The sequence below is a fragment of the Prinia subflava genome, chromosome 1 (assembly GCF_021018805.1).
Source record: "Prinia subflava isolate CZ2003 ecotype Zambia chromosome 1, Cam_Psub_1.2, whole genome shotgun sequence".
Lineage (NCBI taxonomy): Eukaryota > Metazoa > Chordata > Aves > Passeriformes > Cisticolidae > Prinia > Prinia subflava.
The window spans coordinates 56,282,623-56,306,785 of NC_086247.1; the positions used below are offsets into that span (position 1 = coordinate 56,282,623).

At 34.7% G+C, this 24,163-nt stretch overlaps 1 protein-coding gene across 2 annotated transcripts in view; it reads left to right on the top strand.

Moving 5' to 3' along the window:
• CCDC102B (coiled-coil domain containing 102B) overlaps positions 1-24,163 on the top strand; it is a 134,989-nt gene that overhangs the window by 109,202 nt on the left and 1,624 nt on the right. The window lies entirely within an intron of this gene.

The following is a 24,163-nucleotide window of genomic DNA, read 5'->3' on the forward strand; positions in this document are numbered from 1 at the left end:
TAGAGACTCTCAGATAGTGAGCAATAGGCAGCCTTATGTGGCTTGCAAAATCAGTTATGCTTCTTGAGTTTTCAGTTAAAAATGGTCTAAATCCTTGATTTCCCACTATTTAAGCTCCAGAATGATATTCTTTTAGATGCTGGAGCTCATCATAAACCCTGAGCACTGAAAAAAAATTAAAAATTAAAAAAATATGCAAAGCTAGTTTTTTAATTAAGCATTTGATGACTAGGAATGTAGTGTACATGATTTGTTTAAAATTAATATGAGCTGAAATTCTTGCAATAAGCAATGACTAAAATGTGTGACTCAAAACTATGGCTGCTGGGTTGGCTTTTTTGTAATTCCCAAATGTCAACTAAAGACAGAATGATGTGCTGTGTGTAACAGAGCCCTGAAAAATTACTGTCAGGAGTGACACCACTCAGCCTGCTGAGTGAGAAGGCTGGGCTTAGGGTTGTTGTCTTTTCTTTTTTCTCATATATTAGCTGTGCTCATCTATTAAACTGCTAGACTGTCTTACTAAGTTATTATAATTGAGAATTACTTATTTGGAGCCAAATGGATTTACTTGGGTGAAGACTTTTTTTTTTCTTTTTTGGTCAGTGTCGTTAGTTTTTTCTGTAACACCAAAAACAACAAACCTCCAGCTCCCTTCACTTCTGAGGTTATGGAAGTATTATTGCATCTCATAATGAGAAAAGGTTTTTCCAATTTGTTGCATTTTTTGGTCTTAAGAAAATGGGAGAGAACATATTGCCGGTTGCTTGACTAACTTCCACTATTGCCATCCTCTAGTAACATCTTATGGTCCCCAAAAGTTTCAAGTTTCTTACTTAAATTTTTAATCTGTCTTGAACAATAATGTGACTTGTGAAAAATGTTCCTGGAACAAAGATTAAACCTAGATATAAACCCTTTAAAGACAGGACATTGAAGAAAGATTTTATTTAAGGTTATGTAGAAATATAAGGGAAATCTCTTACAAAGTTCTTCATATACAAGATTTTAAATATTTTGAATAAACACCATTGTAACACACAGAGAAAATATAACAAAGAACATGAAAAAGAGGTAAAACCACTCTACAAAAGAAAGAAAGAAATATTACAATTAAGCAACTTGTGTGGTTAATTACAGAATAAAGGGTTTAGGTGGATTTAACTGGATGGTGTAGACAACATCCACTACTCATCCTACATCAACCAAACAGGTCACTTTGTTGCAGCAGGAGATTGGGTTTGACAAGCACAATTTGCCCTTGGTGGACGTATGCTGGCTTTTCCCAATTCCTTGCTTCATCTGACTTTTGAGGACTTCCAGGAGCATTCATTCCCTAACTGTCCCTGGCATGAAGTAAGCTTGATGGGCCTGTAATTTCCTGGATCCTCCAAGACATTCTTGTTGATGGGGGTGACATTAGCCTCCTTCTATTCTTCTAGGATATCCCCTGACCTCCATGACCTCTCAAAGATTGTGGAGAATGGCCTGGCATTTGTGTCAGCCAGCTCCCTTAACACCCTTAGTTAGATGATGTCAGGGCTTATCAGTTTCTAGGGATCAAGCTCCTGTAGTCATTCACCCACAACTCCTCCTTCACTGACAGCGGCTCCATGTTTTCATCAACCTGGATTTTTGTTCCCAAAGCCAGGAAGCCAACAGGCAGAGGGAAAGAGACTCTTGAGGACATCTACTTTTCTAGATCTCCTTTTTAACATCAGGCTAATATTTTCCTTCTGATTTTGATTGTTATTTACATACCTGAAGAACTTTGTATTTTTGAAATCTCTGGCCAATTTCAATTTGAGCTGAGGGGTTGCCTTTCTAAATTCATTTCTGCATACCCTGGCAATGCCCTTGTAGTTCTCAATGTGTGTTTGTGCACTTTTTCATCTCTGGCATGTTCCTTTTTTTGCATTTGAGCAGACTCAGATGCTTGCAATTACATCGAGGGAGTCTCTAGCTTTGCCTGCTTTGCCTTAAAGAGCATGAACTGTTTTTGTGCTTCCAGAACAGTGCTCCTAAAAAGGTTCCACTACTCAGTAACTCCTTTATCCTCCACGGAAGCTTCCTGCAGAATCCCTCCCAACTGAACCCTGTGCAAGCTATAGTTTCCTCTTCTAAACCCAGAAAATTTTGTCTTAGAAATAATCTTCCGTGTGCTCAGCAGGATCCCAGAGTCCAGAGTCTTGTGATCACTGCAGCCAAGGCTATCAATAATAGAGATAATACAAAGCAGGTTTTCTTGGTTTGTGATCAAATTTTGATTGAACTCTTAGGACTTAGTGGCTGTAGTCTATTTCCATAAAAACAGCAAGTGAACAATAATAAAACCAAACTGATTTGTCCCTAATGTTTGGTAGTTGGGTTTTTTCCCGTCTTTTAAATAAAACATAATTTTGCATAAAGAGAAATTAGTGGCACAACTATAGCAAATTATATTTATTTTAAAAAACAATATTAGAAAGGCTTTCTGTCTCAGATTTTTAGTCAATCACAGTGTCAGTCAGTAACAGACAGTGAAGTGACAGCAAATCACTTCAATGCTTGAAGTGCATTTCTTAATAATTCAAAAAATTATTTAAGAAAACAGTCCATTTTCTGAAATATGAGTAAATTGGGATAGAAATTTCACAATTATACAAAAATGTAGGGCATGATGCCACATTAGATTGTGAAATAGCTTTCAAAGTTTTCCAAAACTAATTTATCTCCTATGTTCTTTTATACATAGTATTCAATAGTAGACAAGAAGTGATTTGAATATATGAGGAACTGATATATGCATATGACCATGAAGAGCAGATATTCACACAAACTAATAAATATCAATGGCAGCACCATCCCTAACCTTCCTTGATGTAAACCGAGTGGTCACGAGAGAACAGAAGGCTAACTCTGGTTGTCACCTTGGTGTAATACTCTTTTTGTCTCATTTTACTTTTAAGGGATTCCCTTTGAGCACGCTTGTCTGGCTGGGATAAAGGTAAATCTGTCACTAAATCTCAGTTCCCTGAAAAACCTGGTCCTACCGGAAGATGTCTCTGCCCAGGCCAGGGAAGTTGAAACAGATCTTTAAGATGCCTCCTACCTCCTGTGGTTGTATCTTTTTCTCTCTGTGATTTGAAGGAGATGCTTTCCTTAGGTGAGGACTATGTCAGTGCACTTTATCAGAAAGAGATTGCAAACCATCTTTCAAGTATGTAGGAAATTTGCAGAACTTTAGACAAACAGTTGAAGATAAAACCCTTGGCAAACTTATAAAAATAATTTGGTCTTTAACCTGACAGCTGTCTTCTGACATATTTTCAAGGAACATTTTGGTGACAATATCATGTACAGAAAGAATTTGTTTCATTGATCAGTGTGCAGTCATGTAGAAACAACTATTTACCTACATACACTTACAAATATTTTTAGTTTTAAAAATTAAGTATAGTAATGATGCAGTCGTTTCACACCAGCCATATAAATTTAGAACAGACATACTATGGCTGAACATTTAGGGGAAATTTTCTTTTTCAGTGTGTCCTGAAAGTTGAAAAATCACAGTTCAGCCAGATCAAGGCAAGAATGCAAAAATAGAGAGCTGCTAAGGGAGAAGTATTATTAGCTCATTCTTATCCCTCAAACTCTCCTCCCCTCAAGCTCTCTTCCCTCCCATCACTCTCCTCCCCTCTCTTAGTCTTTTTTCTCTTCCCCACTCTGTCTTTTCCTCTTTTCATTTTTAATTTTTTTTAATACCATGGATTACCAGCTTCAGTACTGGTTGTTATTCAACTATGGTGGCAAAAGGGAAATCACATTACAGACCACAGGGTACCTAGTCCAGCTGACTTATCCTTGTTTATGTAAAGCTCATGCAGACCTCAGAACAATGACCCACGCTGTCTGGTTCAAATGGTTGGTCATTTACATTTATTATATCTTGCCTGGGTCTTTGGAGTGCCATGTGTCTGGCCCATAAAAGCCAGAGGATCTATATTTTTTATTAAGCCGAAATGCAAAAGGCAAACATTTCATGTTATTTAATCCCCAAAACTCCAGTGAGGCTTTCAAATACAAATTTTAGATCCATTAGATGAAGATTTAGTTCTACGCTGTGAACATGACTAAGACATACATTTAAGAAAAACACTCTGTGTAAAAATAATGATTTTGACTTTGGTATATGAAACTAGACTGGAGAGGGTAGGTTTTTCTTTTTAAATAAATTATTAAAAAGTGTACAAAAATATTTAACATATTATAAACAACATAAGGTAGAAATTTGAAAGAATCTTAAAAATTTAAGATGGAAGAATGTTTGTAATAAGATTTTTGTTTCTTGAGGAAATAATTTAAACAGGTTATTCCCTTATTAGTAGCACTTCTTTTTTGGTATGGATAATATACAAAGCTACTAATATTATTTCTACCAGAAATTTTCAAAAATGTGTTAACTAAAAATTATTTTCTTTACAGTGTAATGGTATATGTAAAAAAATAATGGGGTTTGCAAGTAAGAGCTCTTTCATTTCAGCATCTAGAAATGTTTTTCCCTTATACAGTAAGCAAATTCCATCATCTAGAGCTATATATTTTCTCGGAAAAAATATTCTTAGCCAAAATTTCTAGAAGCTTGTGACTTATAACAATTACATAAACATGGAAAATAATCCAAATAATAGCATGTAGTGCTTATGCGGATCTTATCTATTTAGATCTTGCCCCTTGTTATTCTGCATGAGATCTGGATTTGTCTCAGGAGCTAATGAAGGGCAAAATACTTTGGCAGGAATGTGTCTGTATGCCAAGTGTTGCTTATTTTTGCAACAAAGAATTGAAGTACCATTTTTATTCCTTGCCTGCAGTATTTTCCACAGCACTGTTGACTACTCCTGATTATCCTAGATTGTCTGACTGAAATGAGATATTTATTTGCTCGTTGGCTCAGAACCTTCAGCAGTATTTTGCATCTCTAAAATTGGCATTAATATTGCCCATTGGCTTTGATAATTAAATTGTACACCTGTTCAAAAATAAGCACCAGATTGTTAATGATTCTTGGCCATCACACTGCCAGTTGTTTTCCAACAATATTTCTATTCAAATTATCAGAACATTTTTGTATTCCTCTAATTGTGACATTAACTATTCCAAGTCTTCCATGGCAATACATGGGTAAAACCATAAGAGCAGTATTCTAAATCAATAACACTCTAGCTGAAGTGGGGAACCTGATGAAATGAGGTTCATTATTATTAAGGGATTCTTTAATTAATCAGGTCATAATTTCTCTTAATAAGACATTTCATTTTAGTTACTTCTGCAAAGATATAACAACTCCACATATGACTAAATCAATGGAGGTTAAGTAATTTTAGTAAATTGAAATCCATCATATAAAATTCTCTGAAAAAAATGTTTATTATATTTAAAATTGCATGTTACTGAGTAACTATGAGGAGAATAACGGAGGCAGAGAATAATGAAGAATAAACCATGCTACCAATAAATTTTCTTGGTTGATTTTTTTTTAAGTAATAGATATGATGATACACTATCACTATTTCATGTCAGAGTTTTGTGAATAACCCTTTCTTGCAAATTCCTTTCCTAAATATGTTATTACAACATTTATGAGCTCTGTGTTTCATGTAGAACCTTTCCACAGGTCAAAGCTTCATTGGGTCTCAGCTGCTTCCCAGACCTAGAAGCAAGGATACAGCATCATGTGTCTGTTCAAAAGTGCCATCTGTGTGGTGCTCTGAAGTTGGTTTACTGCATCTGACAGCACTTCTGCTTTTCCTGGGCTGTGCCTTTTTCTCACCTTGTAGAGCTGGAATCTCAGTAGCTGGCTCTGCAGAGAGATGAGCATTACATTCAGTAGGGTCATCTCCATGATATATTTTAACAGCTACTGCTCAGAGTGCACATCTGCTCTATGGCCAAAGGCAAATTGATGAAACAAGCAAGGCATCATAACCAGTAGCTCCTCCATCTCCTCTCCCCTTTTGATATGCACTGGTGACTCCTGCTGTTAGAGTACGAAGGAGTGTTGACCTGGTCCTCAGGTGGTCTTACCAATTTCTTTGTACATTAAAGCCCCTGATTTTTTATCTTTTGTTCTGATTTGGTTTGTATTACCTTCCTGAAGTTTCTGTAAGCTTCAAATTAATATGAATGAAGAAAATAAAGTACTATTCAGACCGTATGCATCATTAGACTGTATTCATGTCTGTAGTGAACAGATTTACACTGTAACTGGCAGATAACTTAGTCATCTCTCTGTAATGGCCCCTGAGGCCAGTGTTCCAAAGTATGGTTGTATGTTGCATTAATCCAAAATTTATATTGTCCAAACTTTCTTCTTTGTTTGGAAATATATCTTTAAAAGCATTCTGAGATGCTCTCCCCATGATTCTTATATGCCTTTTTAATTTTCTTTTCATCTTTGTTTTGACTTTCCCTAGAGTGACCACTGACTCCAAGTTTCATGTCCCACCGTGTAATAGCATACATATTTTTTGTTTATAAAACTAAATGGGTTCCATTCTTTGGGGCAAAAGCAGTTTGAATACAACTAGTATTTCAGAAAACCTTTCTTACATCTCCTCCAGTATTTAACCTTCTGTAGTATGGGATTCTCTTTTATTTAATCTACAGGCAGATTGATGTCATCTGTGACAGCAAAATAATGTCTACATTGTCTTTATAGATCTAGCCTGAGGAAAACTGAGAGAATAGTCCTTCCTTCCTTCCTTCCATTAGAGGCAAAAGAAAAGAATCATATAAAGGAAAATGAGTGTTTTAATCTTGTAACTGGAAAATCCAAGCTCAAAGAAATATCAAAATACTAGTTCAATGCAGTGAGGCCATAGAAAAAAAATTGCGAGACACGTGCTAAAGTAATTTAAACCTGTATTTTCTAACAGTACTGTATTATTTTAATGACCTTAGGTAGCAGTTTTAGAAGGTACCACATTTCTATCCAGGAAAAAAAAAGTGAGGTTTGTTACTATATGGAATGTTATCAACTTATGTGATAGCTGTTGTCATTTACAGCACAACAACCATGAATGACAGTAGTCTGGAGCTGCTGATGTATTTGCATTGTAAGAACTGCCAGAAGCAGTGGAGAAACAGGATGGACTGGCAGCACATTTCAACATGTGTCTGTTTAAAAGAGGATAAAATGAATGAAAAGAAAATAGTATCACCAAGAACATGGAGAATCTTCCCAAAAACAATGCATCAGTATTAGGAATTGAGTTCCTAACATCTTTATCCCAACTAACCTCTGTTGTAAAAATTAGCAAGTGCCTTTCAAGCCTGTGCACCACTGCTACTAATGAGTACAATTGCAAATGCATTTGTAAGATTAAAAAGAGATTTGAACTTCACATAAATAAAAGCACAGAGTCAGCATACACAAACAAATTGTGAAAAGGATGCATAAAACACTTAAATCCAGGATTAGGGCAAAAAGTCAATATTTTTTATTAAACAAGTTGATCATTCAATTATTTCCAATCAGATTTTAGTAGAATTCATATAGAGATAGAGATAGAGATAGAGATAGAGATGAGATAGAGATAGAGATAGAGATAGAGATAGAGATAGAGATAGAGATAGAGATAGAGATAGAGATAGATAGAGATAGAGATAGAGATAGAGATAGAGATAGAGATAGAGATAGAGATAGAGATAGAGATAGAGATAGAGATAGAGATAGAGATAGAGATAGATAGATTAGATATGGGTGCAGACTTCATGAAAACACATATATTTGCTTACATTGAAATCATACCTAGTTTAAACTTTTTGACTCACAGTGCTTTAGAGCTGAGACTTCAAATCAGGTAAACTGATTGTTCTGCTGTCAGATACATGCCTTATGCCCTGTTAAAATGTGGAATATTCTGATGAAGCCTGCAGAAATCAATTTCCAGCATTGGAGACTCATTAAGAGTTTTGAAGCAAAATGCTTCATAGCTTTTCAGTCTACCTGGTGTACATCGATCCTGAATCATGAGGTAATATAATATTCACTAGAACTTATTCTTCCAGCTGCAGAGAACCTGTGGAAGCTGCAGTGTTCTGAGGCAGGTCCTGCTCTGTGTGCACAGCACTCCCCCTCTGACATCCACATGCTCAGATGGGCAAAGGTCAGCAAGACTGTGTGGTATCCCCTGAAAAATGGTTTATTCCCCCAGACCCCATCCATGGTTCAGCCCCCACGTCTGTCAAACCCAACTGTTATCCCACGCCCACCCCATGTCCATCATCCCAGACCCACCTCCCAGTTCTGGAATGTTCTCCCCAACTCTGTCCCAATTTGGCAACATGTTCAAATCACACCTTTGTGTTTTCTCTGATTGGTTCTCCCCCTAGAGTGTGATCCCATACCCCACCCCTGAAAGTTACTGATTGGTTCCTGATTTTTGTACCACCCCTCTTTAAAAAGGCTTGCATTCCTTTGTTCTTTGTGTTCTGTCGCCGGCTCCCTTCGGACAATAAGGGTGCTCTGGAATTGCCAACGCTCAATAGCCCGCGTGGGCCTTTATCAGCCCTCTGTCACCACTCCACTTCTTTTGGACCTTATCACAATCCACTCCACCGAGCTTGATGGGGTTTAGGAGTCCAGGATTGTGATAGGACTGGGCTTGACATAATGCACAGTGGAGGAAGTGGGGGCAGAGGTAAAACAGGAAGGGCAAACCAAAGAGTATCAGATAGTAGGGGAAGAGACAGAGGGAGATTAGGTGCAGAAAGAGTGATTAACAGGGCAGATGTGAGTAGGGATGCAACTCTCAACCATGTATGTAAGACCATATTTTAAATAAAATTTTGGTCCATCAAAAAGTTGGGTGTGTCAGTTCTTTGCCTTTAGGCTTATGAGAAGTTTGATTTTTGCAATCACAAAATTACATGGGTTTTGTAGCAAGAGGCAAGAGACGAGCCTACCCATAAGTCTTACCTTTCCATCATACATTTCCTCCACAATTTGAATTTCACATTTTTTCCCTGTCCTCAGTGAAGAATAAATTCTGGAGTTCTGTACCACTTCTATCCACTCAAAATGGCTGTCTTTCTGCCAGTAACAGTATGTTTTCCAAGAGGAAGGGAGGAGGAGAAGGAGAAGGCAGATGATGTTTCTGACTGAACTGATCAATATCTCCATCTTTACTGAATAAAATTAACTTTATAAAGAATTGAAAGAAATAAAGTACATGGTTTTTCTGTATCAAGGGACTTCCTAACCTCCAGTCTGTGATCTTACGAGGCAGCTATCCAGTGTAACTCAGTTCTCTCTTGAAAGTATATGAGTTATCTCCATGGAAGAACAGTTTGAAAAGAATATATAAAATTTTCATTTCTTAAAATGAAATTTGACATCTGAGAATAAGGTTCCAGGTTTCAGACTATATGAAAAATGAATTATTCAGATGCTTACAGGGGCAGTATTCTTATTTGATGCAGTTTAACCTTCTTTCACTGAGAACTTGCCTTCCCGAATAGCCATCAAATATTCAGCCAATATTCAGATACTAATTACTCTGAGTTTGCTTTCTTTTCCATCTTTTCTGTTTAATGCATAAAAGCTTTCAATGAGAATTAGATCATATTTAGATATTTACACACACAGAGGAAATAAAAAAAACTAATTAAAAATTATATAATTTATTAACTCACCAACAGCTTTAAGAAACAAACCTTTAGAATAAGTATTGTAGTAATCATTTCAATAATGCATTCTTCTAAAAATAAAAATTTATTTAAGCAGATTCAGGGAGTGACAAAAGGTGAAGGCTTCAATTACATACAGCTAGATACCTGGGACTTGGAACAGGCAAAGCTGAAAGATGTAAAATATGATTGGCATGCATGCTACAGCATTATGTCCTGCAGGAGAGCCTTAAATTACGGCTACAAATGAATATATTGTAACCTCAGCAACTTTGCTTAACTTTTATGTTTGTATCAAATTCAAAGTGGAAATTTTATTTGAAAGTTTGGTCTCAAAAAGGATTTTTTTCCCCTTAATAAAGATTGTGAAGAATTGCATTTGATGCTGTCGTCTCTGCAGTGGAGATACTAAGTAGCTTGGAAGGATATAGAGTTGATTTTTTTTGGGGGGGGGAAGGTTTGTGGGGTTCTTGGGGGGGGTTGATTTTTTGGTATTTGTTTGGTTTTGGTTTTGGTTTTGTTTTTTTGGTTTTGGTTTTGCTCTATTTTTTGGTGGGTTTTTTTGGGTGGGTTTGTGGGTTTTTTTGTTTTTTGTTTTTTGGTTTTTTGGTGGGTTTTTTTTGTGTGTGTGTGTGTGTGTTTGGTTGGGTTTTTTTAATGGACATACCCCTTTTTCATAGTGGAGTTGACAATTCAAAGAGCTCTGAACCAGTGGGTCTTGGGAAATGAGTCACTTCATGGGAATTGATTCATTCTAAACTTCTAGCCCCACAGCCAACCTTCTTCTAATCTAGAGCTTAAATTATTCATATTTTTGCTATACCAAAGTGGCAGCCAGGAATCACAAGGATATTATTTCAATGTACATGAGCTATTACATTGTTTTGTGCAAAATGAATGTGGGAAAAGAATATTGAGTGATATATAAGAGTTGTAAAGGTATATAAGGTCTTGTAAAGACAAGACCTTGAATACTTCTTTTACCAGTTTAAAGATTCCTGGCAAAATACAAATTGTACAGCATCCTGATGTTATTAGCTTCTGCAAAATAAGGAAATACTAATATTGTTTCTCTATAGCTTTAGAATTAGCGTTCCAGATAATTCAAACTCATAATTACATATATTTTTATGTCCCTCATTCTCAAATTGAATGTGTTTTCTAAACTGACACCAGAGATGAATTTATCTTATGACAAATTTATTATGACCTGGAATGACTTTTTTTCATTCATAAAGTCTATGAGAAACTTTTTGTCAGATGCAGATGGAAAAACCCATTTGCCCAGGCCTTTAATTCAATTAAGAAATCAACTAAGGAAATTAAATAGTAACTTTTGATTCTTTTTAAATTATTCTATATTTATCATTTAACTAGAAATTTTCTTAGCTAAGTTACTGATCTTTTTGAAATCTTTCACTTATAGGTTTTCAAACTGAGAAATACATTTGTGAAAAATGTTTTTGTTTGATATTTCTAAAATTTAAAAATGCAGGCTGATTTTGAGTGGGTGTTTAATAAGATACTAGTGTGTTTTTTGCATGCATAGGTCTCTAAAAAGTTCTTATCACTAATTTTCATTTTCTGATGTTCAATAGAACTTACAAAGAAGCAAACGTAAGGAGATGGTGAAAGGTGAATATTTATTAATATTTAAAGGAACATAACAGAAGGAGAGTTACTATGTTGTTTGAGTTGCTTACTACAGTACAGTTGTGTTTGTCCTCTCTCTTAAATTGGAAAGCCAAGCAAGAGTCTTTGGTCAATGACCTGCTGGAACTATAGCCTGCTTGTCTGCATTTAGCCCTTCTCATAGGAAGTTTCACTTAAAGCATTCAAAGTTGATAAACTCTTTGTGTCAGTGATTTAATGTCAGCACAGAAGTAAATTTCTGTACTAGAAAAAAAGATTTAGTAATCCAACAATTCAAGCTCTTTTTTTTCTTTTTTTCCATTGTGACTGACAATATTGTAACATCCACAGCATCAACCACATTGCTTCTTATAGGCCTGGAAAAGTTCAATATATGAGGATATTTTTAAACTCTCCTGATTACCTTCAATATTAGAAGTGTATAGAGTTTATTTATCTTAACGTTTCTTTTTCTTACATTATATTCTTTTGGATTTTGTGTCTGCACTAAATATCCACCCCTGTGAGCACTGACGTTTTGACATCATCCTATAAATGTTCCAATAGGAAAAACTGGAGATATGATTTCATGAGCAAGATGCATCCTTTTTATTTCAATCTATTATTTAGAAATTATTAGGTCACTAGTGGAGTAAGAGTTTGGCTAAATCACTAACAGTTTTTAAGGCAGCAAAAAATTAGATTTCAATATGTGAATATACTATCTTCTTAACCTTCTTAATGATGCCAATAACATCTTTTCTTTCAATAGAATTGAATTCATATGTACAGTAGAGATAACCAGTGTATTAGTCTGAAACCTAACCTGAAGTATGGGATGATTTCCTTAAATATAGACTGTCACCATGAATGTTCTTGAAAAGAGTTGCTAATCTTCCCTTAAATTGTTCTGTCACTAAACAGACATACCATTTGTAGAATGATTATTAAGATTACTAGCTTGTAATTAAACAGCAAAGTGCTTTACTGAAGATAGTAAATATTATAGTCTTGAAATGTGATTTTACAGAAGTTTTTAAAGAACCATACTCGTTGCAAAATATTTTTTAAAAGAAATACACTTCTTTTTTACACATCATTTAAAATTTCAGCTTTTCTGAATGCATGACTTTATGCTGAATAGTATAAATGTGTATCATGGTTGAGATTAGCTAATGGTCTTCAGTAAGAATTTTAAAACATTTTCTGCAGTCAACTGTGCATTTTCTGGTTCTTAAAGATTGCTCAAAAGATAATTTGTCATGACAGTTTCTGTGTCAGCAGCTCTTTTCTTTATTCCTGAGAGCTTTAATTAAATCTTTTAGCTGTGCTTATCACTTCGTAGCACATATTTCAGATATGTTTTATTCTGGGGACCAGAAGAATCACTTTCTTCTAGTTTTCACATAGCAATGTGAAGAAATTTTATTATATAGCTTCTTTCAACAAAATTTCCAAAAAGTTAAATCTTACATTACATACATTTTTTTTTTAGGGTAGCATGTTTGCCATCCATCAGTTCCATACTTGAAAGCCTCCTGGTGTGCTTTGCATTTACTGTCAATTGCAAAAAAATATTAATGTATGTTACTAATTTTTCTTCAAAGAAATTCCTGAGATGCTTTTAAGGAGCAGATTTTGCCCACACTGGAGGTGTGTTTAAAGACATAGAAGCAAACAAAAACCATGGATGATTTTTGGAGCATCATTACAGATCTGCAGTGACCATCATTAAAATTTTATAAGTCTCACACAACAAAACCTACGATTTTTTGAGAAAATTCCCCAGGGTGTGGCATCATTCCATCACAGCAGTAGATGGACTGAAGTTACTTTTCAGAAGTAAAACTTCTTCATTTGCAGTCACTAGACTAAACATGAGCAAATCATACAATCAATATTTGGAATATGAGGAAGTACAGATTTTCAATATTTAAGCAAAACTATTTACTTGACACACAGAGATCAGTTTTTGATTATATGGTGCTTTATTTTGAAAACCAATTCACAAATATGTATATTGCACTGAAGGTTTAAATAGAGAAGTTTAAAGTCTTCAGAAGCACTAAAATTTTTGTGGTTTGATATCTAAATGAAAAGATAATACTTCTACCCAGCACTGATCTACCAAAAAGCTTCAATTTGCTGCAAAACATATGACTTAAAGATAATTCAAAAGTTAAGTTATATATTCAAAACAAATAGATGAAATAGAAAAAGAGAATGTGGAAAGTAGTATAAAAGAGGAACATTAATTAAAAAGTGATGTATGACCAAGTATTGGGATTTATAAGCAATAATGCACTTCGCAGAAGGGCCTGGAAACCTGTCATTTGAATGATTAATTATTTTCATAAGTGTTTCAAAGATTTATTTCCATATTCTGGAGTCATATTCCTTTTGAGGAGGCTAGTTAAAGCTTGTTTCATAAGACATGAAAAATGAAATATCTTTGGAAGGGATGATGGGAAAGTGTGGAATACAAGAAGCAATATTGCAATATGGGTGCCAAACAGGCTAAGTAGTGTGAAACTGGAGCACACAGCAAAAATTACAAGAGTTGTGAAGCTTCCATTTTTATGTATTTTCATAAGGCGGAATTTTGTTGGAGTCCAGTGTTACACTAATCAATTTTAATTACAGAGACAATTACAGAGATATTATTTCAAAACTTTTTTAAGGCCATTTTTGATTTCAAAAAAAGAAACACTATGTTCTCACTGAAAAACAATGGGATAACTAAAAAAGCTATTATTTTTGTAAGTGGGATATTTCAAAAGTTTTCCACTTCAACTCCTGTTAATTATTATTTATAATCTACTTGTCTATAACTAATCAGAAGATCAGAACTTAGTTATTTCCGTATGAGTTTTTTCTGATTTTTCTGAATGCTGACAGTCTGATGATTCCTTTCACTGAATTATATCACTGTCACTTCACTGATTTTAAACTATCATCTTTAGAAATCCTGAATGATGATGTGCAAAATTGTTTCTTGAAAGGATGGTCTGTCAACACTGGTCTGTCAGCATTTGTGGGGGTTTTCGTCTTGTGCTTCTTTACTACTACCTGTAAAATATTTGGCGCTTATTTTTTCATTTGTGTAGTCGTGTTTCAGCTGTGTTCCAAAATTTAGAAAACTAATAGAGAAAATCAGATACAGTGTTAAGAGTTCTAGCTGCATAGCCGAAGTCTGTTTTTTCCCCAGATATTAGATTTTTTAAGTAAAACAGCATCGCACACTTGGAGAATGCAAATGTGTTCCTCTTAGAGGCACTTTAAGTGCTTCATTCTGCAGATGACAGTGCCATTAAAGAGCTTCTTTCCTTTCCAGTACACTTGCACTTTTCATAAAAAATTTCCAAGTGATAGTTGTGCCAAACTGAAAGACTGCAAAGTTAAAGTTGAGCTAAGATTATTCATATTCTTTGTATGTTGTTTCTAAATTTCTAGGTTATAAGGAGGGGAGGCTTATGAAAACTTAGAAATTCTTACTAATGGTAAAAAAGCTGTTCCACAGAAATTATTTGTGTATGCTCAGGATTTATATTAGTTTTGTGAATATAGTTCTACAAATGTTAGAAATACATCAACACTGAGCTGTCAGTACTGTTTCTCTCACAGTTTTCAGGGGAAAAATATATTTCTCCCATCAGGTTTAGGAACAATTAAATGCTATGTTCATACCTCTTCTTATTCAGCGGTAAATTAACTTAAACACATACATGTGTTTGTTACAAAAGTCTCTATTTTCATGTATGATTGTAATATGCTCAGTTTTCTATCTAATATAACTTGAAAGAGATGAGCTGCTTTACTTTACCAAAATGGCAAAGTCACTCATCATCTCATTATTGCAATCTCACAGTGAATAATTCTAATACTCTTTGTACATCAGTTTATGCGGTTAATGTAATTATAGTGGCACAAAACTGATCAAATCCAGCACATACAAATATGAGCAGAATTCAGAACCACATGATGAAACAACTAGCTTGCTTGGTTTAACTTTTTATGGTCTTTAAATTTAGCATAGTTCATGTATGGGCCTCTGAATTCTGCATATTCTATGGATCTTCTATATCTCCTATAAAATGCTGTAAAAATTCCTAAAATCTAAGAAAATCTACCAAGTAGACAATATTCTCAAACTGGTTTTGATATTTCTGATCCCAGTAGAATGATGTTCACTCTAAATCCCCTGTTGTGATTCATAATTTTCAAGAAATAAAGATAATACATTGAATCCTCTATGCCTGGTTTAAAAATATAGCAGAAAGCTTGATTCTGTTGCTGGTCAGAGAAGAGCTTCATAACATGTCAATCCAGTATTCTATTGATTTTAATGACAAAAATAGAACTATACCCTTTTTTATTTATTATATATATATTTGAAAAGTAGCAATTTACTGGTATCTAAAGATTAGCTTGAAAATTTTAATCTTGGAAGTAACAAAAAATTTCGAGATCTGAAAATACAAGGAATTGCAAAGCAACAGAGAATTATAATGGTAACAAAATTAATCTATCAAAAAAGAAGAAAAAAATGCAAGATTTCTGTATTGTTACTGAAAGAAAGAATGTTCAAGATATAAGATCCTTTCTATCATTCGAAGTTATAAGTAAAATTGCAGAGGATGTGAAATTAAACTCAATTACATACAATTGGAGCTACTAATATACCATGTTAATATATATATGTTTGGAGGGTTTTGTTGTTTGGGTTTTTTTCACCTTTTAAGCATAAGTGTGCAGTAAAACAAGAGTTGTGCATGTTCCAGCTGCTGAATGGGTCAGGTGAAGGTATTGGGTGCTCTGCAAGAAAAGTGTCTTGGACTGTTCCACTCACAGACAGAGAGCTGACAAGGGCGTGAATGAGATTTACAGAATCGCGAAGGGAGGAGATGAGCTGAGCATGGCACTGTTGTTGGCCAAACATGAGAAATAGGAGTCACTGAAGCCTGGGTGAGAGCAAGGATAACAGAAGAAGCAAACTGAGGCAGCAGTTTGCACAGCCTTTTGCATAGAAAGGGACAGAAGGTGGAGATGGGAAAGCACAGGATAATCAGTCTCACCTCGACCCCTGAAATGGTAACAGCTAAACCTGGAAACCATTTCCAAGCATACTGAGGACAATAAGTGCATTGTCTGGATCCAGAATTGGTTATCTGAATTGCTGGGCAGTAGGACAATAAGAGAATCCTGACAATACTAAGTAGGAACAGATCCTCAGACATTTCTGATGCAATGGTTCTGGATGCTAGAGGAGTACCAGAGAAACAGACAGTAGAAACACAGTCATTTCATTATGGATTTTGTCCTGGCACTGTTGTAACCCAGAGACACTAAAATCAGACTTTTCAAATGAGTGTGTAGGTAACAGGTCAACTTATCCTGAAATGCACTGTGAATTAGGTGCATCAATATTGTAATTGAGATATGGAAATTTTCAGGCATAAAACTTGGAAAGGAATTATTGTTAATTTTTACCAGATCTGTGAATGGTATTCAGCAAATACCAATTTGTTTTCCTGACACTTTGCTAAGTAGATAAAACAATGTTACAAAAAATGGACAAGAGGAAAAAATAAGCATGCTCTCTACCTTATCTACTTTTTTTTAGGTGTTTTACCTCATCTTTAACTGCTTTACTCTTTCACTACTTTTGTCTTTGCCAGCTTTACTGCCATTTTGGCACCAGAGCTTTCCCCCTGCTGTTTGCATACATAAGATAATTTTGCTGGTCCTGAGAGCCCTTGTACTTTTTTTATCAGACATGGAAGGTCCTAAGATAACAAAACCCTCATGTCACCAGATTACCATCACCATTTGTTGCTTTTCACTCCCACATGATTTCAGCAGACGAAACCTTACTAGCCACAGAACTGGAGGGTAGTGCTTTGTGATACTTGAAAGCTGAGGTTCCAGCTTCCAGTTATATGATTTTCTAGCTGCATGGTGTCTCTAACAGCTGCTATCATGTCAGAATTGGAAGCTGGGAGGAATGGCAGGGAGCAGAATGACGAATTGTAATGTGCACATTCACATCCTCTCTAGCTTTGCGAGTTTTAAAAGAAATGCTTTCACTGTTGCAAAGCTTGTAATCACAGCACAGCAGTTGTGCACGGTATTTGTTCCTGCTGCAGCCTGTTCAAAAGATACCAGACTTTAATACTGTCAAAGATGAGCAGTGTTTTGGGCAGTGATCCAAGGCAGAACATGGTCTACAGCATAACTCTCTAGTGCTTCCCAGAACTCTCATATAATTTTCATTCAATGACTATAACTAGGAGGCTTAATACTGAATGATACCACAATATACTAAGCAGTCTTTTCAGGAATTAAATTATTTATTTTCTTGAGTGTACATGGCATCTTTTCCTTACTTTGAGGAGAATTTGATTTTCAAGCTAAATATTAGCACGCTGTAGTGTTTTCATTGTGAAAAGTACAAAGATCTTCCCCAATATAATTCTGAAAATACCTAATTTAGTTTCATAACATATTTGGATGGAAAATAGGAAGTGAATGATTGATATGAGGAGGAAAGTTAATGTCTGCTTCAGAATTGTATATCTTTCATATGTGGAAGAAGTAAGAGGAAAGCAGTGAAGATGCACGCTGAGCAACTGTTGAAAGACTTCTGAAAGGGTAAAAGGAACTAAATCGAAGCTGGCAACCACACAATTGCTGGTAAGAGAAACGATCATGAGTTTTATTGGCCTGGAGATTATTTTATTAGGTGAAGATATTGTGGCAATGTATATAAAAAAAATAATGAAGAAAGGGCTTGTGACAAGTGCACTTTCTTAGCCATTCTTCAATTCTTAAAAAAGTTGCTCACAGAAAATATTTTATGCAAATCACTCTTCTTAAATCAGAAAGGAAAATATGTATTATTTGTATCTTCTTCTTTGTGGGACCAGAAGACCTATTCTTATATTCAAAATCAGAAGCCATTTAAAAAAAATATTAAAAGCATTTAAAAGAAATACTAAACATGTTATACAAGAGACACTTCTTGTATCTACTTTCAAGCCCTAAAATAGCCACCTATACTATTTGCACCCTAAAATAGCCACCTATACTATTTGCATCCTTCAATATTCCTGATATCTCTTTTTCCACTTTTACTTTCAAATGTATTTAAATTTTGAGTTCTTATTTTAGTGCTTTTATTTGTGCAATACAAATGAAAACTTTTGAATAACGAGAAAATGCTTTGAATAGTGAGAAAAATGGCAAAATCAGTTTGTATTTAGCCTAAGTGTATGCTTAACAAGAGCAAAAATGCTGAAGCATTCTTTCTTTTCAAACATAAGGAAAATTTCTGATATCTTACTTTAATATGCAAGGAATTAAATATTTACTGGCAAAACTATATGAGTGATAAATGGAGATGGACACAAGAGGAAAAAAACCATTTTCATACAAACTTTGAAAAATGCACTTTTTTCTCAATACTTTCACTGTAAAAGCAGATGATACTGATATTCTGGTTCATTCCAGGAAGTTCAAATTATTCTAGAAACCAAAGGTAGAAAGGTCATTACTCCCCTATTACCCTCACTCCCCTAAAGGTGAAATTTTTACTTCTTCTTTTTATTTTGTTGGGGAGAATGGATTGAGTTTGGTTTGGTTTTTTTTGGTTTTTTTTATCATATATTTGAAAGGAAACATTGTCCTATTTGGTCATCCCATGTTCTGCCATGGTCGTATTCTAAAGTATTATAAATGAAGAAAGATACTATTAAGCGAAGCTATTATGAGAAAAAATAAGTGAATATCTGAGAATTAACAATTTAAGAAAAGGAGAGCTTTTATTTTAAAGGTTTATTTTATTTTAATGCTTAGTATATGTCAGAATTATTTATCAGAACAGTGAAATAATTCTATTATAAATGGGAATGATTCTTCTTTTGGAAAACCACAGTTGACAAGACCTGAGTTTATGAAAGACTGTTCAAAGGAGTCCTTTCCTATTAAGTAGCCACTGAGTTGTATTTATCCTCTACCATTCTAAGAGGTCTTACAGTGGGTAACCTACTCAAAATTTCAGCACAACTACTGTGATGCAGAAGCAAAGGTTTTAGTTTAGTAGCAAAAGTTTGATCAAAATATTCATTTTGTCATATTCTATTTTAGGGAAAATATTACATGTAATTGTATAGTGAATTTCAGTGGTAGCCATTGTAATACACTGTACCCAGAAAAGTGCTTGGGAAATCTATTCTGGAATAAATTTTGAAGTTAAAAGAGGTTATAATTATATAGGAAAACATAAACATTTTCAGGTAAGGAAAATAAAAGCATAATTTTTTCATGAGTTCAATAAGTAAAAAATAATTTAATGAGAAATATAGGAAAAGATGGATTATGCTGTTGTAGATCTCAAAGGAAATACAATATATAACATTCAAAGAAAAAGTCATGCTGTTTCAGAACACACATAGTATCTTTAGAGATTGGAATGGCATAGTGGGTGAGTTTATAATGGGCTTGAGTAATTTCTGCATTGTAAAAATATGAAACCTAATTCAATATCCATATGTTCACTCATGATCTTTCACAGTCCCCTAATGCTAAATGGCAAATATGTTTTAATTAAAGCAGAAGCTGACATAAATCCATGTTCATTGAGCATTAGCCTGTAATTCCACTCAGAATATTATTTATTTTATTCATAAATAAATGTCTAAAAATGTAATTTAGTTTATAGCAGTAGATGGTAGCTCAAGCTTATAGTGGTTTCATTTCTTAACTTGGGTTTGGTTTCATACCAGAGATCCCTTCCTCCTATACGCACACATGAAAGTGGCTTAGCATAGCACCACTGTTGAGACAGCAAATGACAAATTGAAGTGGTTCTGAACTGAAATTTATTATTCATTATTACTAAGTGAATTCTCATCTTTTATGTTTAAAAACTACATATCCAGGATATTATTAGTTATTTGGTCTAAATTGTTTGATCAAAACTTTTCTGAGACAAGTATTTGAGATTTTAGTGGCAAGGGCTTGTTTTCATTCTTATTTCATTTTCTGTATCAAACTTGTGACATAATATATTCCTTTTAGAATGGCACATGAGATATTTAAGAGTATTCCTTTGAAGAGAGAACTGTTTTTTAGCTTCCATAGGAGTCCTGAATGCAAATAAGAACCTTGGTAGGATTGAGCTTGTGTGGCAAAATTTAGCTTGTCTAAGGGGCATATGGAATCTGTAAATACTAAAAAGAGAGACAATGTGCTTTACAAACACCTTCCATCATGTTTTTGGAAATCCAGAAGTTCCTTAAACTTTAGCTTTTCAAGAATAAATGTCCTTAAAGGAGAAATATTTCATACATCTTCATTTCCCTCTCTTCTCCATATCTGCAGGTAGACATTTATCAGAATACAGTCACCTTATATTTCTTGCTGTATTTTCTTTACCACTGCTACATTACTCCCTTACTATTTTGCTTCTAATCTATACTCCTGAGAAATACACACATCTGTCCTTGGGAAGTCATCACTGATTAAAGCAAACAACATCCTTGTAATGTCTCTCTGTAGAATCATTACAGCAAATTGTGTGAGGATTAAATAAGATGACAATAATAATTTAAGTATCATGTGTAGCTACCTTAGAATAGTTCTATCTAGCTCTTCCATCTAATTAAGATTTGGAAAGAATCATGCCTTCCATTAATACTTACCATGCACTTGCACTAAAAAAGAGATTAATTTAAACAGCAGCGAATTTTTTTTTTAAATATTCTGTGGAGAAATGCATGCACAAACTATATTAATTGAGCTCTAAATTAGTGATGCTAAACAACAAAAGCAAGGAAATGCACAGTGAAGCAGGAAATGTACCATATGTTATTGTATACCTGGGCACAATGGGGAGACTCTCTTAATGGCTTTCTTAATGTTTCTGTTGTACCAGATATTGGTGGACATATGGTATGCTGCCTTTTTATATGCTTGTGTCTTTTCATGATTTTGTCAGCTGACTTTGAGAGCATTTTCTATTTGTCTGCTGTTAGGAAAAGGGCTTTAAAATGTTTTTCTCATTTATCTGGCTTTTGAAACATGCACCTTTTTTTTGTTTATTAATTTATAGCCCATTTTTAAATTTTCTTCAAGAGCAGTTGCTTGTTATTTTTATTTTTAGGTTTTCCATAGTGTTAGTCCCTGTCTGGCAGTAATTGGGAATACAGCTGAGTAGCCCTTCCACATGCAGATGGGTTTTGGCTCACTGTCAGAGCTGGCCAAACAGATGGCTAAAGCAGCAGCAACAGCTGCAGAGCTCACCAGGCTTTGCACAACCAGGATCATACAGCCATAGAGTCATACAATTGTAGAATCCTTCAGGTTGGAAAAGACCTTCAAGATCATTAAGTTCACCAGTTAACCCCGCCCAACTAAGCCATGTTCCTAAGTGCCACATCTACACATCTTTTGAATACCTCCAGAGATAAGGTACTCAACTACTTCAGTGCTTGACAACTCTTTCAGTGAAGAAATTTTTCTTAATATCCAATCTAAACCTCTGCTGGCAAAACTTGAGGGCACTTTCTCTTGTCCTTTTTCCTGTTACTTGAGCACTCATGCAACTGCCTTCTTCCCTGTCTGCCCCAAGGAACCTCAACCAGTTCCAGCTGGCAGCAAAGTTTCCCATTTCACTTGGCTCCTAGTGCCCTTCCAGCTGAGGAACAAAACACAGCTTCTTGTGACATCATTTCCTGGATACCACATGCTTTCAAGGTTGGCTGACACAGAATACCAAAGGGAAAGGTTTCCTTATTTTTTTACGGCCCAATCTTCATAAATGTTCGTATTTAAATAGGTTGCTCATTGCTTCTATCACATGGAATACAAACATTGAAGTCACAGAAGTCCAGAACTAGTTGGAGGAAATATATCATGTAGCAGAGAAGAGCAACTGGGGCCCAATCCTTTTGACATACATGTGACTTACTCCAGTTATATCCTGGAAAAAATTCCCTACATTAAAGCAGTGATCCACATTAAAGAAGTGATCTCAGGGCTCCTTAATGGAGGTCTTTGAAGACCATTTCAACCAGTGTGGAAATAAGAGGACATTTTTGTACATTAGCTGGTCAAATAGGCACTCTTAACTCTTATAAAACATTACAGATCAGGGGTAGTCTTTTCAGAAAGATTTAGTAATTTCTGGCACGTGTGAGTACTTTTGTCTGAACATTCAAATCTTACCATTCTAATATTCATACAGCAGTTTTGATAGCAGCTCATTATACGTGAATCTACATTATTTTAAATATGAAATAAAAGGCATAATGAGTCTCCAAACTTTTTATAAATGTCAAAACCCTTACATGATATCTAGCAATACCAGACTAATTTTTTCTGATATGTTTAAATAAGAAATATTTTAAAAACAAATAACTTGATTTGTTCTGAAAATTTACCATGTGTATTCCCAGGAAATCAAGAGGTCATTTAAGTCCATAGCCATCAGTTACACCTAATATCTTTTCATATATTTTAGTTTGTTTTCTTTAAATTTAATTTGAAACTTTTTCAGTTTTAGGAATTCTATTTTTAGTTTGTATTAACTTATCTCTGATTAGCAAATGAATGAGAAAGGATAAAACTCTGAGTAATCTTGCACAAGTATTTTAATAAGGAGTTGTTCATAGAACTTATTCAGAATTTTTTATAAGGAAAAGTCATTATTGGAAATCATTAAGTGAAAGTAATTAAAAAGGAAACAGCCATCTCTTTCAAAAGGATTCCAGTAAAATACAGTAACAGCAACCAAGCTGCTGCACAGCCTAGTCTTGTATATCCAGCAGGGTGAAGAACTTGCCAGCTCATCGATTCTTACTGATGTAGGACTTGGCAATCAGTCTGCATCTGGAATAATTAATGTGGATGTTAGTCAGTAGACAGGAGCATTGTGGGTTCCCTGACACTATAAACAATTACACTGCTATGCCAGCTCAAAGGCTTTTGCGCTTTAGGAGCTTAAATGCTTTTGACATGTGACGCTGTTTTTTCTAAGAACATTGTAGTTTTATAAATAGTAGGCAGATTAGATTAGATGTGTGTGCACAGTGGCATGACTGACCTGTCCACACCAGGGAATGGATTTACGAATGGATTACAATTGCAAAGAAGTAACTGGGTACCATCACAGTGGTAAAAAGTCTCCACATTTTGGTAAAAAGTGTCAGGTTCCCTGACATTTTATTCAGACTTTATCCACAAGACTATTGAGATCCCAGAATCAAGAGTAAACCAATACGTTTGTGAATTCTCTTTTCTGAAAATCAGTTCAAGACACATGAAGAGGACAAGAAACACAGTATTTGCACCATGGTTTTTGGTAGGATTTGAATGAAAGTATAGAGATGAAATAGAGGGAACTGTAGATGTATGTCCTTAAGATTAAAGCACAGTACATTAATCATGATGAGATAAAAACTGGTAACATACAGAAACAGTTTAGATCTGACATGATTTCTTCCCTCTTACATGTAGTCTTCTTCAGTCAGTTTGCACTGTAGCAACTTTGGGCAGACTTAGGATCTTAAATTTTGATAAATCTCTGTTTTTCTTTGCAAGGCTACTGTCTGTTCACTCTGCTCTAAATTCCCCAAAGTGTAATAGTCAGTTTCTGACACCCAGTTTGAGTGGATGCTTTTGGCCATCTGCACATCATTACTAGGAATGCGATTTATCAACTCAAAAATTAGGAAAACTAATATACTTTTAACATAGTTATGAATCAATGATAAATTTTATGGTGCTTATGGTATCTCATTATTATTATTAATTTAGTATGATGTTATGCTAAAGTAGTGGCTAGATGAGGAGTTTGAGA